Genomic DNA, 18374 nt, shown 5'->3' on the forward strand with positions numbered 1-18374 from the left:
TGACCCCTTCCCAGCCCAAAGAAACTAAACCAGTTTCCTTAAAAAATAGGTAAGTAAACACCTGATGGTAGACTGTAGTCCTGTCACTTCCTCCTAAAATAGAAGGAAAAAAAAGTGGGGTTAACATAACCATGTAAGGAACTTGACATGTCACCTCCCTACTGGTTCACATTAACTCATGCACCTGAATCTGAAGCCACGTGGCCGGCTACTTTCAGAACTGAGCATTATAAAAATGTAATGTGCTGATCACAGCTGCAAATCTCAGTGCGCTGTCACCACCCCAGGTATGTCAGCCACAGAAAGCCATCCTGAAAGCAGATGGTGGGTGGTTATTTTCCCAACACAACGTGGGCCCCCTCCCAGGGCAAGTGGGCAGGATCTTCACAAGCTTGAGAACCAGTTTCCACATCAGGACATCGAGCTGCTGACCCATCCACTCGGCGCTGACAGTCGCTCTGCGCCACGCCCATGACAGTGGATATACAGCTGCCTGGCGTGACAGCCCTGATTCAGGGGAAGCAAGAGACACATTCGACTGGGGGCAAGCCCCGTAGCAACATGCTTTAACAACCCAACAAAGTTCAGCTGCGGTCCTGAGGAGGCAGGGAATCGGTCCAGCAGCTAACCACACCAGCTGCACTCCACAAGAGCCCAGATCTCTCCGTGTTGCTCCCCAGCATCCCTGCAATCCTGGATGACCGCAGCAGGCCCCAGCTGGTTTCCTCAGAGCCATCTTCACCCCACTGCAACCCATTCTCCACCCAGCAGCAGGCTGATCTTTTTGTACACACAAAGTAATTCCCGTCACTCTGCTCAGAAACCTCTAGTACCTTCCCGATGCACACAGAATAAACTAGCAGTCTGCCGCCCAGGGCCTGCGATGATATGGGCCCCCATCACCTCTGGGCCTTGTCTCCCAGCACCTCCTCCACCCATCACGCCTCTTCAACCGCTGGCCACCTTTCAGCCCCTCACACCCACTAAGCTGCCTCCTGTCTTAAGGCTTTGCTCCTGTCTTGCCAATGAGTTTCAGCCCCAGGCAAGTTTCCTATGGATTCAATGTGACCAAAGAAATGACAGTAAAACGTTCTTGGGGCGAAAGGGTTATACTCAACTTTATTCCCACAGTGACAGGTCAGTCACTGAAATCCCGTTCACTCAGAGCGAGTCTGCGTGCAACAAGCCCGTCTCTGCCTCTGGGCCTCTCTACCCACACAGCCGTCCTCTGGGCCTCTGTCCTCGGTGCTGCCACCACTCCAGGCTCCGCTCTGCTCTCCTGCAGCCTTACAGCCATGCCACCGTGTCGCCCAGAGCACTGGGCAGAGCTCTTTAATAGGGTCAGTAATGACATATTGCCTATACCTGTGTAGTGAGCTAGCCAACCAGGGCCAGGTGAGAATCCTGACCACAGGAACTCTCATTTTATCCACAGCTCCTCTCCCACCTCTGGCCCCTTCTCAAAGGTTAGCTCCTAAGAGCAGCTTTCCCAGTCCCAATCGCAATCCTCCCCACTTACCGCACTGCCACTTTACTTCTCTGGGGCACTCATATTGTACACAACTGTTTAGTCTAGCACCAGCTAAACGCATGGCCCGTGAACCTGCAGCCTCGGCATCACCTGGAGCTTGTTAGAAATACAAATTCTCAAGCTCCCAACACAGTGATGGACACAGTCAGACTCCTGGGAGCGGGGCCCAGGAATCCGCACCTTAACAAGCTCTCAGGCGATTCTTACACTTGCTTAAGTTTGAAAAGAACCGGCCTAGTTCATGTATTTGATTCCTTAGTGACTATCTGTCTTCCACACAGGTATGTCACACCATGAGTGCAGCAAAGTTGTTCTGCCTTGTCTCCTGCTGAATCCCCAGAACCCAGAGTGTCTAGTAATAGCAGGCACTCCATCTATATTTGATAAATTAACAAAAATAAAGAAGTGAATTCCCTCCACACACAACCAAACAGCTGTTTTTGCCGAGTAGTGAATTAGGCATGGCCCAGCCCTATAAGGGTGGTCAGGCCTGCAGGGGAGAGAAATCAGTAATCCATCACCCATAAAGACTTGCACAGCATCACCAGAGGCATGAAGAGGCCAGGAGTTTAGCTGATTTCTGCTGAGTGAGGGAACATCTCAGGGAACATGTGGGCCTGCAAGCCCAGGGGGACAGATATTAGCCCAGAGGACTTTCACTCCCTGGGTTAATAACTACTCCCAGATAAAAGCCAGGACACTTTTCAGGAGAAAGGCAAGTGGGGGGAAGAACTTACATTCAAGGGTTTTTTTTCACTCTTCGGGGTCCACCCATCAAAACGGAAGCTCTCTCTGCCCCTGTTCCCACCGCCCCAGACACTCTTGATCGTTATCACTTTCAACTCAGTCCCTGCCAGGCCGGGATTCTAGGGCATCTGGTTTCTTTTACAGCTAGTCTTCTTCAAAAAGGAAAAAAACGCCATTGTCAACAAAATAAATAATGTGAATGACAACTTCACCTGAGTGTGGTAAGTAGCTAACTGTACTGCCACTGTCCATCTCCACACCCCCACTGGGTGACACTGTTGTGCTCCATAGGTTACCGGCTCCTTGAGCGCAGGGCAGGGCCAGTCGTATTGTACTTGCCACAACCGGAACAAAGAACCGCTTTGCAAACCCTAAACAGTTCACAAAGATAAGACTTGCAGTTCTAAAATGAATGTCCTGTAATGCCTCAGCTACTCTATGGGGGAGGACTACGTCCGACTTCCACCCCCTTTAACTGATGGGTAAATAGGGAGGGGAAAAGCCTAGGTCCAGTCCCCCAGAGAGAGCAGCAGGGCGGGAAACACGAGTCTGTGCCCTGCCCAGAGCTCTCGCCACAGGTACCCCACAAGATGCCAAGAGAAACCAATACAGATTGCTAATGAATGGGACAAGCCTAGGAACACGAAATTCCGGAATAACCGATAATATAGAGAATGCAGTTACAACGATCGGGCGGCACAGGGCAAGTCATAGGAACTCGGAGGAGTAAGAGGGGCACGGTGGTCAGCACAGGTTTCCTGAGGACGAGGTCAGGGAGCAACCTCTAAGCCGCTGGTGGTCCACACCCGCGCGCGCATGCGCACTGGCCCACCCGCGCACGGCCACACCCCGGGTCCGGGAGCCCGCGGGGCCTCACCTCTGGGCGCGGAGCGCGGGGGAGCACCAAGCAGCGCGAAGGAGGGCGGCCCCGCGCCGCGCCCCGGCCCCGCCTCCAGCCCCACTCCGCCGCAGGCAGGAGGACGTCGCCCGGGCTCCGCGGACCAGCCCGCCGCGCCGCGCTCTACTTCCGGAAAGGCGCCCTGGCAACCGAAGACGCGGCCGCAGGTGCCGCGACTGCTTCCGGGGTCAAGCTCTCCAGGGGCGTGTCCAGGTCCCCAGGCCGGGCTCCCCTGTGGCCTGGGATGGGTTCGCCGTCTGCTCCTTGTCCCCGCTGGTGCTCAGCTTTCGTATGCGTAAAATCGGCCCTGTTGGTAGCATCTGCCTCCTAGGGTTATTGTTAGCATAACATGACATGTTGCGCTCAGCAAGTATTAATAAGTGACCTACCCAAAGGTCACTTCATTTGTGACGTGTTCCCCGAGCGTGGGACAGGTGTAGTTCCTCAAACTGTATTTTGTAAACTCTTTCTGTTAGGAAGAAGCAGCCTGGCCTGGTGAGAAATTTAAAACTGAAGCCAGACCTGGATTGAATCCTCCTCCAAAATTTACTAACTTCATGGCTTTAGGCAGGTCACCTGACTTCTCTGAGCTTCAGTTTCCTCCTCTATGAACTGGGGACAACAGCACCTACACTGAAAGATTGTATTTCAGAGGCTCTTGGCATAGAACATAGGAGTTGTTCAAATTGTTGTTGAAGTAATTCTTAATAAAGGAGTATCTATTCCAAAGTCTGTCAGCCATAAAAGTGCATTTAGGGGGCTTAAAAAGGATACATGCCTGTTCTGAGACATTCTAGATCCCTGCCTCTTCATTATCATTTATTTCCAGAGAAAAGGAAATAATGATTTCCATCTCTCAGGGGTGGAAAAGATTTTAAATTCCTGGTGAATAGCACTTACGAAAGCATTTAATATGTCTTACCACATTTGCCTCCCTTGTGCGGCATATATGGCATTCCAAAGAGCATCACCAAAAATACCAGCAGCCAAAATACGAGAAGGCTTGGGTACCACCAGTGGGCGGAGACCAACATCACAGAGCAAACAGTTGGAAGAGTTCTGGGCAATGTGAAGAATCAACTGGGGGCTAGGTAGTCCCAGGAGAAATTGAGACTCAGTGCTAGTCTTATAGAAATCTAGGTTAAACAAACTTCAAGGGCTTTCCATTGCCATCAAAATAACTTCAGTGTTTTTAGTTTTACTTTAGCTAAAATCTGTTTTTTTCCGGTATAACATCTCAGTTTCCTATTGTTCCTAGAAAGACCCAGGCTCACAAATTGTTAAAATGTTACTTGTAAGAGGCCAAAAACACTGAATCAGCGAAGTTATATAATAAGTTGAAAATGTGTGCATCATATATGACAAAAAATCCTATCATATATGGATGAGTTAATATCCACAATAAACAAGGAGTTTGCACAGACCCAAAAGGAAAAAAATTAATTTGGCAGAAGAGATGGAGCCACAAATCACAGAAGGATAAAGAATGTGTAAAGAGTGGTAAATAAAATGTGAAAAAATGTCCAAATCACTCAAAATTAATAATATTCACATTTTTAATGAGGTATTTTTTACTGACTAAATTGGCAAACATTTAAAGTACAGTTACAGCTAATGTTAGAAAGGTTATGGAAAAAAGGCACTCGCATCCACTGTTGGTAGACAGACATGCAGCTTTCGGTCAACTAAATTCAAGTTCACCAATTTAATGAAATAGTGTTTAACCTGTTCAAAGAGATAAGGTGGATCTACCTGGAAAAGACACAGGATATATTAAATGAAAAATGCAAGTTTCACAACCGTTTGTATGATTTTTAAAAGTTGTATGTATATGCATTAAATATAATTTAAGAAGCATTAACATCTTTTTAAAAATATGGACAGTACTGTTAGGAGACCTCTTTGGAAGTTGCACTAGAAGGCACTTTTCTTTTTACAGCCTATATTTTTTACTGTCTGAATTTTAGTAGCACGAAAGTATTTTTTTAAGCTTCAATAAAATAAAGTTTAAAAATAAACATTTTTCAATTTTGAATTGGCAGACCAAACATACATATTTCTCCACATTCCAAAATCTTACTGAGAAGGCAGAAGAAAAGAAAAATTACAGTAGAAGATTAATCATCCAGGAATCCAAATACCAAAAGCTTGCAAAATAAAGAAATTGCTCTAAAATGTTTTGTCTTAAGATCATCTGTTTCTAAATCAGACCTTGGAAGTCACTGAGGATTGGTTTACTGTACCGAATTATCACTGGTGCTGGTAGATCCAACAGGCAGGGCAGGACCAGTTGCCCGTATGAGGTAGTCCCCGTAGGTAGAGTGACACAGAGCACAGTGGGGGACATGATGTGGTGACATCATAGCACAAGGTAAGGCAGATCCCAGTTTGTATGTTTGAAGGGTAATGATTTTATAAAGACCTTGAACTGAAATTGTGCAAATATAATATGTTGGTAAGTTCTTTTCAAGGCCATTACTCTCTTCTGGTGTTAAGATATTTAAATAACAGAAATAGTCTTAATCCAGAAAGGAGCAGTGTCCAGATTTGGTTTTCTGCATACGTGACCATCTGCTATAAATCTATGACATTAACTGGGAAACTAGAGGAAATATTCTCAGTAGACCAAACAATGAGCAATTCCTGAAAGATGAAATAAGAACAAACGAATGGGGCAACCCCAATAACAATAAGGACAAATACTCCTTACCAAGAAGGTGAGTCTCCTGAGCAAGCCGCTGGAATGACCCTGAGGTCAGAAGGAGGAGGGAGTGTCAGAAGACGTACACATGCAAACTTGGCCAGAAGGTTAATTAACGGGTTACTGGTCAATTTCCTAGAGAGCAGACAGTCCTCTGTTTGGGCTGAAGCCATGTGTCCTAGCTTGCTCAGGCTGCCAAAACAAAACACCAGGGACTGGGTGCCTCCTTAACACCACAGATTTATTTCTTACAGTTCTGCAGGCTGAGAAATCCAGGATCAAGACACCAGCAGGTTCAGGGATGATCACTTTGCTGTGTACCCACTTGGCAGAAAGGGTGAGGGGGCTCTCTGGGGTCATTTGTACCATCACTAATCCCATTCATGAGAGACCCACCCTCATGACCTGATCACCTCCCAAAGACTGATCACCTAATATCGCCTTGGGAATGTGAATTTTGGGGGGACATAAACTTTCTGTCCATTTTCTCATGAGAATAGTTCATGAAAGAGAAAGTTCAGGCACTCAGTCAAAATATTAAAGAAGACCAACAACAAAGACACAGAGTTCAGTAGAAGGAGAATTGAACTCCAAGTAAACAATTAGTACTGTTAATACACTTAGTAGTCGGGAGTCAGCCAACCACTGGCCACATCCAGCCCGCAGGCCGCCTGTTTTTTACAGCGCAGGAAGGCTAAGGATGGTTTCTACCCATGACCATTTGCAATTCATTTGATGGTAAGAAACACACTAACTTTGAACCCTAATTAAATGGAATAATAATTCTTATTAGGTCTGTATTACAAAATATATATATATTTAATTTCATCAATAAAAAAAGTTGTACAGATTTGTGGAGCTCCTTAAGCATCAGAGCCTGGATTTGAACCCAGGAAACCTGACTGTTCACACTACTGCCTCCCTGGAAAATAAAGAGCCACCCTCTGAAGAGACTGGTGCGTTTGCTAGGTGATGCTTTGAGCTTTGCTCAGGGGAAGCCTCACCACAACCCTGGCCAAGGCCGGTGTAACTCTCTCGGCCCCTCATCATTCACACTCAGGGTCATCTGGTGAAGCCAGCGCTAATCTGGAGCCTGACTGGCTCACCCTTCACTGCTGCCCCTTGTCCTGCCATGCCAAGTCCCTCCATGGCTCTGGGCCTCCATGCTCTCACCTTACACCGAGAAGGTAAATGAGGACAGGAAGGTCACACAGATAAAGGGCCTGGTACTGCTGGCTCATAGTAGGTGTTCAGTAAACACTCAAGGATGAGACCTACCTGCAACGAGTAGTTTCCAGGGCTTGTTGCTTGGGGCCAGTGTTGCCAAGGGAGACTTGAAATATCAACTTGGGTGTGGTCAGGGCCCCATCTCGGAACCATCTGGCCCCAGCTCCTTCCCAGCCTCTGTCGTCTGTGGACATCTCCTCCCTGGGCAGGTGGCCCCTATGCCTCAGTCCCCAGAGAACACTGCTGTCACCATGTGGCCCTTATGCCCTTCTTCAGTCCCACCATGGCACCTCCCTTCACTGAGAGCTTCTCACACAAAGTTGGTGACAAAGTCCATCCCAGTGTCTTTTTTACTAAGAACCACTGGCTCACATTGGCTGGGGCCCAGAAATAGCTCATAATTTGAGGGCCCGGGTATACAAAATGAAAATGCAGGTACCCCTGTTCAAAAATTACTAAGAATTTTAACATAACTACACCAGCATTAAACCACCTGCTGGGCAGGTCTGCAAGTGGGAATCCTGCATAGCTGCCGGGGTCTGAAGCTGGTCCTGCTGCCTGCCAGACACCACCCTAAGAACCCTCCCTAGAGCCCTGCCCATTCTGTGGCTTTACCCTACTTTCTTTAAAATTGGGGCAAAATACACACAACATAACATTTGACATCTTAGCTATTTTTAAGTATACAATTCAGTTGTGTTAAGTACATTCACATTGTTGTGTAGCCAATCTCCAGAACTCTGTGGTCTTACAAAATTGAAACTTTAAGCATTAAATAACTTCCCAACCCCCCTTCCGTTCAGCCCCTGCAACTACCATCCCAATCCTGCTGTCTCTATGAATTTAACTACTCTGGATACTTTATATAAGTGGAATCATGCAGTATTTGTCTTTGGTGACTGGCTTATTTCACTCAATATAATCTCAAGATTCATCCCTGCTGTAGCATGTGACAGGATTTCTCTCTTTAAGGCTGAACAATGTTCCATTATATGTACAGGCCAAATTGTTGCTTATCTATTCATCAGTCGATGGGCATTTGGGTTGTTTCCACATGCTGGTTATTGTGAATAGTGCTACTATGAACATGGGTGTACAAATATCTGCTCAAAATACTGTTTTGGATCCTTTTAGATACATACCCAGAAGTGGGATTGCTGGATCCCACTTAGATAATTCTGGGTTTAATTTGTGAGGCACTGCCATAGTGTTTTCCATAGTGGCTGCACCATTTTGCAATCCCACCAACAGGACACAAGGGTTCCAATTTCTCTACGTCCTGGTGGACACTTGTTATTTTCAGCCATCCTATTGGGTAGGGTTTCTCCACTTGTGAAATATGGAATCTGAGGATTGAAGGGAGTGAATAACTTGCCCAAGGCCACAAAGCCCATTAGCAGTTCAGTTGTGATGGCACCAAATGCCCCTCCTGACTTTCTGCCACTGAGGAGGCCTGCTTGCCACCGTCAAGGTGCCAACCAAAAGCCCGTGCCCGTTGTTCCCTGAGGCTTGAACCTCCAGTGATGCCACACGCTACTATGGCACCTGCCCCCCAGCCCAGGCTCTGGCAGGCCAGCAGGCCCTGCCCTACAGCCAGGCAGCACCAGCCACTGCCCACCCTCGGGGCTTCCAGCAGCTCCAGGGCCACCCTCGGGCCCTGGCATACCCAAGTCTCCAGCACCTGCGCCCTGGCCCCTTGCTGCCTGGAGGCCAGACACTGGCCTTGGTGGTGAGAGTACTGGGTCCAGTCTGAGTATCTACTAGGGATTGGGGGTGGGTGCTGGACACCTGGACCCACCTTGGGCCTTGTCACACCCATTTCTGGGGGGAGGAGGACTGCAGGATGCCTGGCCTGGTGCCAAAGGAGTGGAGTCCCTGGGGGCTCAGAAATGGGTGAGGACAGCAGGAGCGGGAAGCAGGAGGCCCGCGGTTAGGAGTCCTCTCAGCAGCAGCCCCTTCCCGTCCCAAGGGTGGGGGACAGCGCCTAGTGAGCTCTGCTTAGGGGGTCGTGACCACCACTGGAAAACAAATATTCATTCATTTGACAAATAATCGCTGGGCGCCGGTTCCAGGCGTGGCTGCAGTGGGAACCAGGCACACTCCGCTGGGGGGAGGGGCAGGGAGCACGGGGCCAAACACGCCGACCAGGGCGAGCGGGCGGAATACACTCAGGCCGGCGCGATCGCGGCTCTCCCGGCCCCTTGCCGGCCTCCGCACGTCACTCCCTCGGCGCCAGGTTTCGTCCGTCGCATCCGCCTTCCCTGCCCAGCCGCTGTGGGTCTTCTCAGGGCCAGGCCCCTGGTAGACCCGTCCCTGCCCGCCGGCCGTGCGGGGCTGCGCTCCCGGAGCTGCACCCCATCCCGCAGCGAGCGCTCCGGGTTAGGGAGCCCGCGGGCCTGGCTTCCACCCTCGGTCCGCCAGCTCGCGGGCGGTGCCACCCTGGGCAGAACACCAACCTGGGCGCCTCGGTTTCCGACTTCCTGACCTGGGGCCCAGGCCCTACGCAGCGGAGGGAACCGGCCCAGGTGTAGCCAGAGGGCTCGGAAAGCCGTGGGGTCCTGTCCGGGAGCCTGGACTGTGGGGGGCCAGCCTCCTCCTCCTCCCGCCCCCAGGTCAGCGCTGGCACGCGGTGGCTGCATGAAGAGTAAACGCACCGGCTTTGGGGATACCCGGGTCACAGTGCCATATCTGCCTAGTCCCAGCTACGTGCCCCGGGCGGCTCTCAGACCCAGCAGAGGCTGGAGACAATTCACCAGGGTCGCAAGGGGAGACTTGAGACTGCCCTTGGGACATGAAAACACCGCCCCCCACCACACCTCCCCGCCCCGCGCACAGTTGCGCGTGCGCACATCTTCCGCGTTACAGTCTGGAAAGAACCTTCAATGCCCAGGTGGGAGGCCGCTTCTCACCTGTTCCTCAAAGAGCAGCCAGCTGGATGGGCCGTTTCTGCGCGGGAGCCCAGTTTCCAACCCCCTCCCTTGCCCTTCCTTCTCATCCCCCTTTCTGTGCCCACAGGGACCCAACCCCTTCACCCTCAAGCTGGGCTCCCCCACTGTCCCCAGCCGTTGGTGTGTGTGTGTTGGGGTGGGGGGGACCCGCCACCAGGTGAAGCTAAGTAGGTGTTCGGTAAGTGGTGGAGGAAGAACAATGACAAAAGAACCAATTTAGATTTTGGAAAGCCTCCTCCCTACCAAGCGGAGGCTTTGAATACTTAACCTCTCTGTGCTCCAACCCTCCTCTTCAAAATAGAAGCAGCTTGGGAGCTGTGAGATCAATGAGATAATGCTGGGACAGTTAAGCAAGGAGCCAGGCACAGGGGGCGGTTTCCATTGTTGTTATTTTTCATTATTCACGAGAGAAGCACTCAGATGAATGATCACAGTCTGTGTATGTGTGTGTGTGTGTTGAGGACACAGGTGGTGGGTTGGGGTGACGGGTTGGAGGGGAGGGACTAGAGGCCAGATCTTCTCTACTAGACAAATCTCAGATTCGTGGGAAGTCTGCTCCCTGCCATCCCCCTGCTAAAGGCCTCAGCACAGACACACGAGCCAGTGGAGACACGTCAGACCTTCCGGAGTGCCAGGACCCTGCACAAACACCCCTGCTCCCTACCACACCCCATGCGCAGTAAGGTTCAGGACTGGAGCGCTGAGCTAAATGCATACACTCTTGTCCCACGCCCCTCAGTACTGCCAGGGCTGGTTGTGTCACGGGACAGAAGGAGCCTGCAGGTACCAGAGGGGATTTGGGCCATCACCACTGAATGCTCTTTCTCCCATAGCTACAGGCAAGCCGGCTGTGGACAGTCAGTGGGGGTTGGGGGGGTGTTTGTGTGAGGGTGTGTGTGTACTGTGACCATTGGAGGCCAAGTGGGGATGTAGGTAAGGGGGTTCAGGGAGCTCATCTCATGGGGCTGGCCAGTCTCCCGTCTGCTTCCTACCTGCCTGGGTCTGCTCATCTCTGTGCCCCAGAGTCTGCATAGTCCTCACCATGGAAGGTGACCAGTAAGGATGGGGAAGCACCATGCAAAGCACAGCTCCCCATGCGCTGGTGCCCCTGTGTTCCCCAGCCTTCTCCCAGCCCTGGGGCTACTCTCTTGGAAGAAAAGGTTTGAATCCAGACCTGGGCCTCCTTTCTCCATCATGAAGGGCCCGTGCACCTGCCTTGCTGTACTGTTGCCAAGATGATATTTAACGAAATAAACTTGCAAGGTGACGGGCCGGAATTTAATGAGCCCAACCCCCTCCACCGCAGCCCCCACACCCTGTATACCTCACTCCCCAAACTGTATCAGAAGAGTTTATAGACTGAGGGAGTAGGGAGCAAACAGATGGATAGGCAAGCAGGGAGCAGGGAGATGGCAAGGAGACGGGAGAACCAGCCCTGCCCAGCCTCGGGCGAGAAAATGAGTCCCTTCGGAGGCTGAGTGCCCTGAGTGCAGGGGCTTTAGATGCCCGGTGTCCATGAGCCCCCTGGCTCAGAGTAGACGCCACCAGGAGGTTTGGGAGTGAACTAGCACATGACCTTGAAACTGAGAGTCAGATATACCTGAGTACAAATTGAGTGTTTTTTGCGGTATGGCTTTGGGCCTGTTGCTGAACCTCTCTGAAGTCAGCCTCCCCATCTGTGAAATGGGCTCACAAAGCACAGCAGATTACAGGGAAGGAGAAATAAACACTTGAGGGCCTCACAGGCTGCGGGCTTTCCCTGAGCTCCCGAGGCTCACCGAGCACTCAGCCTGTCCCCGTGGGACACACGTCCTGCCTCCTGGCCTGACTGGCAGTCCCTTCCTTCCCAGGCAAAGAGCCGGACTAGCCTTTTCTGTCAGTGGCCCACACTTCCACCTTCCGACCTTTGTGCCTTGGCACATGGCGCATACCATTCCTTCTTCCAGAATGTCCTTCGCGCAATGTCTGGGTCAAAGAACATGCGCATTTTGAGATATTTACCAGGCTGCCCTCCTGACAGGCTGCATCCATGTGCGTCCCCAGTGCTGGTGCCCAAGGACACAGGGCTCCCCAGGCCAGCGCTGTGTGTTATCAAACTTAATTGTTAGGCAGTATCATTGTTGCTCTTATTTGTATTTCCTTCATTATTAGTGGGCGCATAGTACACACAAGGGCAGAGAAAAGGATACAGCAGAAGAACTTAAAAAAATTATAAATTATTTCCCATGAGAGAAAAAAATTCAAAACTGCTGTAGTCTCCTGGGGTGCGCCTCATCCTTCAAGGCAGGGGAAGGGGGGTCAGAGACGGCTGCCAAGAGCAGGGTGAGAAGGGAACCTGAACCCGGGGGGAGACACGGGGCCTGGCCTCAGCGCTCCACTTCAGCTGCCTGTCCCCAGTTTCCTCCGCAGTGCTTATGCCCCGCGATTGTTGTCAGGGTGGAAAGGGGTGCTGAAGGGGAAATTCACCCATCTGTGAAACAGACATCTACTGAGGATCCACTGCGGGGGGGGGGGGGGACAGTGCACCCAGGCCCTACCCTCCTGGAGCTCACAGACCAGGAAAACCAGGCCAGGAGAGCACCTTTCCAAGGCACCCCATCTCCCAGAGCTGAGGTGTGGACAGCAGCGGCCAGCCCATCCCTGTGGAGTGCAGGCTGCGTGAGCTGCCAGGCCTGCTTCATTGTTTTGAAAAGCCCTGCGATCACGCTGATAAACTCAGCTGTCAGAGGGGATGTTATTTTTCTGGGTGAAAGCAGAGTCTGCAGAGCTGGGGCTCCTTCCTGTCCGCACCCCCACGGGCCTGCTCCCTCCGCCAGATCTGACTTGAGCGATAACCTGGGGCCTTGAACCTGCTCCAGGCAGGGGACAGTAGTAGCCATCACTGCAGGATGTCCACGGCTGGCTGCCTGAGGCCTCCACAATGCTTCAGGAGCAGATATCACCTCCTCTCTGACCCCAGATTCCTGGAATTGTCTGATGGAGCGGAGGCCTGCTCTCAGTCCTCCTGACAGGCTCCATGAGATTAGGTTATTTCGGTCACACGGGCCATTTGGTTTATTGACCCGACGCTTGTCTCTGAAATTATTGTGGCATTGAGCTCAGTGGCCTGGCTGGTGAAGCCGCTGTAACGTGCTTGGCAGTGCACTGCTGCTGTCTCAGTTGTGCTACAGTCCTTGTCACCAGCAAAGCTGTCCTCTCTGCTCCCACCACAGGCTCTGCCTGCCAAGTACTCCTGGCAGCCATATATCTGTGTCTTATTTAAAATCCTCACTCCGGACTGTTTCAAGCCTGATCCACTGTGCTTTGTTTCGTTTAATGTTATTTTGTAGTATCGAGTTCTAATTTACACACCAGAAAGAGCACGGATCTTAGTGTTCAGCTCAAAGCATGCTTACATAGGTACCGCCCCTGCGACCACCATCCGTATCACCCCCGAGTTCCCTCATGCGCCTTCCCAGCCAGTACCCACCCCCACCTTGAGAGGCAGCCACTGGCCTTACCTCTATCACCATAGATTAGTTTTGCCTGTTCTTGAACTTCATATAAATGGAATCACGTAGCGTGTTGTCTCTGTGTCTGGCTTCTTTCACTCACCATGTCTATAAAAAAGTTATTGTTTTATGGCCAGAAACATAATCCATGTTCATTGCCAAGGTGGTAAATAATGCACGAGAGAAAGAAAAGACCACATGTGAGCCACTCTTGACCTTCCAGTTTGTTCCTTACAGACCTTTCAAGGCAAATGAAAGTATTTTTCATCTGAAATCAACTCATATTCTACTTCTTATTTTATAACCTTTTTTCTCACCAAACACAGCCTGTCTGTTGGCGCCTTTCTGCACCTGGCACACGTAGATCCACCTTGGACTTTGAATGTCTGTGTGGATAGCATTCTTTGCCCCCTGCTGATGGATATTTAGGTTGTTTCCTGTATTTGATTTTCTCTTGTTTATCCATCTCCCCTGATCCCTAGGCAATGCTCTTAGTAAGAGCAGAAAACTTGTCTGTCCGCTGCTGGTTCCCCAGCACTTGGTGGGTACAGGAATTAGCGAATGGATAAGGTGCAGTGAACACTCTTATACACACATCTGTGTAAACTAGCCTAATTATGGTTTCAAGAAAATTCCTGAAACCGGGATTGTTGGCCCAGAGGAACACACATTCTTAGTTCTTTTGTTCTAAATTGCCAAATTCTCTTCCAGAAAGATTCATTTATTCATGTGTTCATGCCACCAATTTTTACGGAACTCCTACTCTGTGCCAGGCTCTGGCCCAGGTGCTGGGAATCCGGGGATGACCACGGAGCCCATGCACATGCCCATGTATCTGGAAGGCCAAAGGTGGCTTCTCCACTGCCCGTCCCTACTTGGTTACTCGATTACCATGAGCTTTTGAAATGTTCCCTGTGGGGTGAAAAGGGATCTCATCAATATATTCAATTGCATTTCTGTAAGTACCCCTGAAAGTGAAGGCCATTTCATTCTTTTTACAGCCATTTGTATTTTATTACTTTCTTCAGCACATACTTTTTGAATGCCTGCTATATGTCAGGCATTGTTTAGGCTCAGGGAATACAGCAGTGAGAAAAGGGAAAAAATACGAAGATCCCTGCCTTCATGGGGCTTATGCGCCAGTTGGGGGAGACAGATAAAGCTAAGAACTAGAGCAGGTGTAAGAGGTAATAAATGCAGGACACGGTAATGGAGAGTTCCAGGGAACCAAGGACTGCAGTGTTAAATGGGATTGTCAGGTAAGGCCTTGCTGGGAAGGTGACATTTGAGCCAAGACTAGAGGAGATGAGAGGATGAGCCTGCAGACAGCTAATGGACAAGCAATCCAGGCAGAGGAAACAGCCGTTGCAAAGGTCCTGAGGCAGCCACGAACCTGTCTGTGGAATAGCTGGAATGGAATAAAGAAAGTAATAGAAATGAGGCCAACAAAATAAAATTGGGCTAGATTATGTAAGGCTTTGAGGACTTTGGCCTTTCTTCTGTGTAAGACAGAGAGCCCCGGGAGGACTTGGGCAGCAGAGGAACGCAATCTGAGTCTCATCTTAACCCCATTACTCAGGCAGCTGTGTTGTCATTCAAGGAGAGGGACACGAGAGGAAGGGAGTGGAGGACACTCAGGTCTTCGGCCTGAGCACCTGGAAGGACAGAGTCTGCCACCAGCTGAGATGGGAGACTGGGAGGCCTGGGGAGACGAGTGAAGCTGACCTGCTGGCCTGAGGCTGGGAGGGGCCCGGGAGCTGTGTCATCCCCCAAGGTGGGGCTGTGCTGCAGGCCTTGGGCCCTGGCTTTGCGACAGGTGGAGGAGTCCAGCTGGCCAAAGGGGCAGAAATGCTTCTGCATATTCACGGCTGTGAGAAGGTTCCCGCTAAAGCCTCGGGGGAGATTTGAGGGACAGGGCAGCTGTGGTGACCCACCCAGCCAAGCTAGGTTTCCAAGATGTTACTCAAGCAGCTGAGAACCAGCCTTGACTTTCAAAAATCATTTTACTACCATTGACTCTTGTCCCCAGAGGCCTCCCCAGGGCCTAGAGAAGTGTCTGGCTCCAGGCTCTGGGCACCAGGGACCCCAGCCCAATCCCTTCGATTGCTCCTGCATCTGCACCGGCCCCCAGCTGAAGACCCACCAGTGCAAGTTTTGGCATTGGCCTCCGTCTGCCATCCCTGCAGATCCCGGGAGTTTTCAGAGAGGCTGAGAGCTGCGGCCACCCTGCAGCCTGGACTTCAGGACCTCCTTCTCTGGTGCCTCCTTGGCTGCATGGGTCACACAGCCCTGCCCTGACCTGTGTAGAGTCCAGATGGGGCTGGCCTGATCCTGGTCTCTGGACGCAGTGCCCAGGGGAAGCTCTGCACGGAGCAAAGATTCACCTCCTTCTCCTTGGAACGTCTTGTCACCAGACCCCAAGGGGGACCAACCTCCACAGGCTTCTTGTGAATGCCTCCACTGCCCCCCACAGATCCACAGACATTGGGGTGAATATGCACAACCACTCTCAGGGCACCTCCCCTCCCTCTCCCTTGAAGAAGGGAAGCTGGGAGCTGCCCTGAAAGCTACTTTAAAATGTTCTGCTCGAGGCAGAGAATAATCTGGGTGACAGGTGATGGCTGCGTTGGCCCCAGGGTGCTCATTGTCACGTGGCTGCCCAGCAGGTATCGACTGAGCACAGGTTGTGTGAGCAGTGAACCAACCATATCTGGCTTGGTCTCAGTGAGGGGCAGCGTCAGACAACAGACAAATAAACACGTTCGTAAATAAATAGGCAAGGGAAGAAGGGAGAGAACACAAGCAAGGCAAGAGGGGGGCATCAGCCCCGTCCACCCACCACTGGGTGACCTGGGTCAGTGAGGACGATCTTTGGGCACTGCTTCTACCCTCACAATGCCTGAGCTGGGTGATATGTCCCCATTTCCCCGAAAGTGAGGGAAATTGAGGCTCCAGTGCGTTAGGCCTTGTTCAAGCTCACACAGCTGGGAAGGGAGGCCCCCTCCCAGCGCCCACTACCCACGCCTGCACCCCGCAGCTCAGCTGGCCTCTCTGAGCCTGTCTCCTGGCTGGGAAAGTGGGGATGCAGCTTCCCACCAGCTCTGTCCACAGCGGGCCTCACTAGTGCACAGCGCAGCGCAGTGGGGGCTGGGCGGGCAGGAGACAACACAAAGGAGGTGCCCCGGGTCGGCTGCGAGGGGAGGGGACAGCCGGGCCCTTCCACCAAGTGGATGGTGGCTTGGATGCCCCCACTCAGGAGCCTGGGCACTCATTTTCCCCTCCAATACCCTTCCCATGGCTACGGGATTGCAATTCCCAAAGATCTAGGCCCTCTCCTGCTCAAAGTCCCTCCACGGCTCCCTAGTAGCCACAGGGCCAAACACACAATTGTGTTGCAATCGAAATCAGCCCTTTCTCCAAGGTACACTCCTCCCGGAGGAAGCCTTTCCTGATATGTGTGTGCCCTTTCCAGGCCCTTAGTTTTCTCTCCTTTTCCCTCTCCTGAGGCCCAGCACTTTCTGTCTGAGACCCATTTTCTACTTCTGTGCCAGTTTTATCTCCCTTCGAGCGAGGCATTTGCAATTGTCTCTGGCTCAGCTCCAGCCTGAGTTGAGACCAAACACAGTTTCCTTGTTTCCTGATCACCAAGTTAATACACATCTGTATAGAAAATCTGGAAAATGCAGAAAAACATAAGGCAGAGAATGAAACCACTTACCATCTTTATGCCTGGAAATGACCAATGTTCCCATTTTACAGTGCTGCATTTCTTTCCAGATTTTTCCATGGAATTTTTAAATGTGGGAGTGTATCGGACACACTGATCCGTAGTGCACCTCCAAGATACAGTTTCTTTTGTGAACATAACAAACTCTTCAGTTCTTAACTGACTCCTTTAATAATAGCCTCTGGGTTTACTGACCACCTACTGTGTGCTGGGCCCCACACTGAGATGCTGTAGGAGGCAGTTACAGGTGGCAGAGTCCGAATTCAAACCCAGGGCTGAGTGGCCGCAAGGTTCTGGTTTTCACCCAGTGGGCTGCAGCTTCCCTCCCCAGCAAAGGCTTATACGCCAACCAAAACTGCTGCGCTTTAGGGCTTCACAGACTTCCTGAAGCCTAGCTACAGACCCACAAGTCAGGAGGGACAGAGAGACCTGGGGTCAAGTCCCTGTCATCCAGTCTCTTGGCTATGTGGCCTTGGACCAAAAAGGCTCCTTGAGGCTCAGTCCCTCATCTGGGCGACGAGGAGACCCATCCTTCAGGAGACCTTAAGGGGTACATCACATCACCCCTGCAACATGCCCAGGCCGCCAGGCTTTCTGTGACCTCTCACCCCTACGAGGCATCCCCTGGACTGGTGAAGGTGAAAGGCCACTGTGAGGAGCCGGCCCGTCGGGCTGATCTAGCTTCTGGCAAGGAGCTAGGGGCTCAACTCAGGAGAGAACAGCGATGCCCTTTGAGGGGTCCCTCCTGATGTCACAAAGCCACACTCAAAGCTGGAGGATGTTCTAGATAAGGTGTCTTAAGGCTGGGACAAAAGTCTGAGAAGGTAAATGGAAATACAGGACCATTTAAAACCTGCACTGTTGCCTGGTTCCCAGGTGGGCCCTGGATGCTGAGGCAGCACCAGGCACGCATGCTCACTGAATGATCAGAAAAAGTCGCATCAAGGGCAAAATGCAGCCTGAAGTTGCTGCTGGAGGGTCTGCTAGGCAGGAGATCCCTAAACCACAGAGAGAAGTGGTCCTGGCTTCAGCAGGAGGGGCTGGGAGGACCCAGAGGTCCCCGGAGGCAGCTCCTCAGGAGGGACGTGCTCAGGGAAGGAAGGG

At 51.4% G+C, this 18374-nt stretch overlaps 1 protein-coding gene across 9 annotated transcripts in view; it reads right to left on the bottom strand.

Moving 5' to 3' along the window:
• Nucleotides 1-3314, bottom strand: part of TTLL1 (TTL family tubulin polyglutamylase complex subunit L1) — a 30222-nt gene extending 26908 nt beyond the window's left edge. For 2 of the 9 annotated variants that reach the window (XM_037006822.2, XM_037006823.2), the window contains exons 1-2: nt 3156-3312; nt 62-93 (exon numbers count right to left, since the gene is read on the bottom strand). The gene's annotated coding sequence lies outside the window, so the exon portion shown is untranslated. Of the gene's footprint in view, nt 1-61; nt 94-184; nt 312-2490; nt 2650-3155 lie in introns of all 9 variants that reach the window. The other 7 variants (XM_037006824.2, XM_017681014.3, XM_037006825.2 and 4 more) reach the window with 5 other exon arrangements.
• Between the last annotated feature and the right edge of the window lie 15060 nt (nt 3315-18374).

This window comes from Manis javanica, chromosome 10 (assembly GCF_040802235.1).
Source record: "Manis javanica isolate MJ-LG chromosome 10, MJ_LKY, whole genome shotgun sequence".
Lineage (NCBI taxonomy): Eukaryota > Metazoa > Chordata > Mammalia > Pholidota > Manidae > Manis > Manis javanica.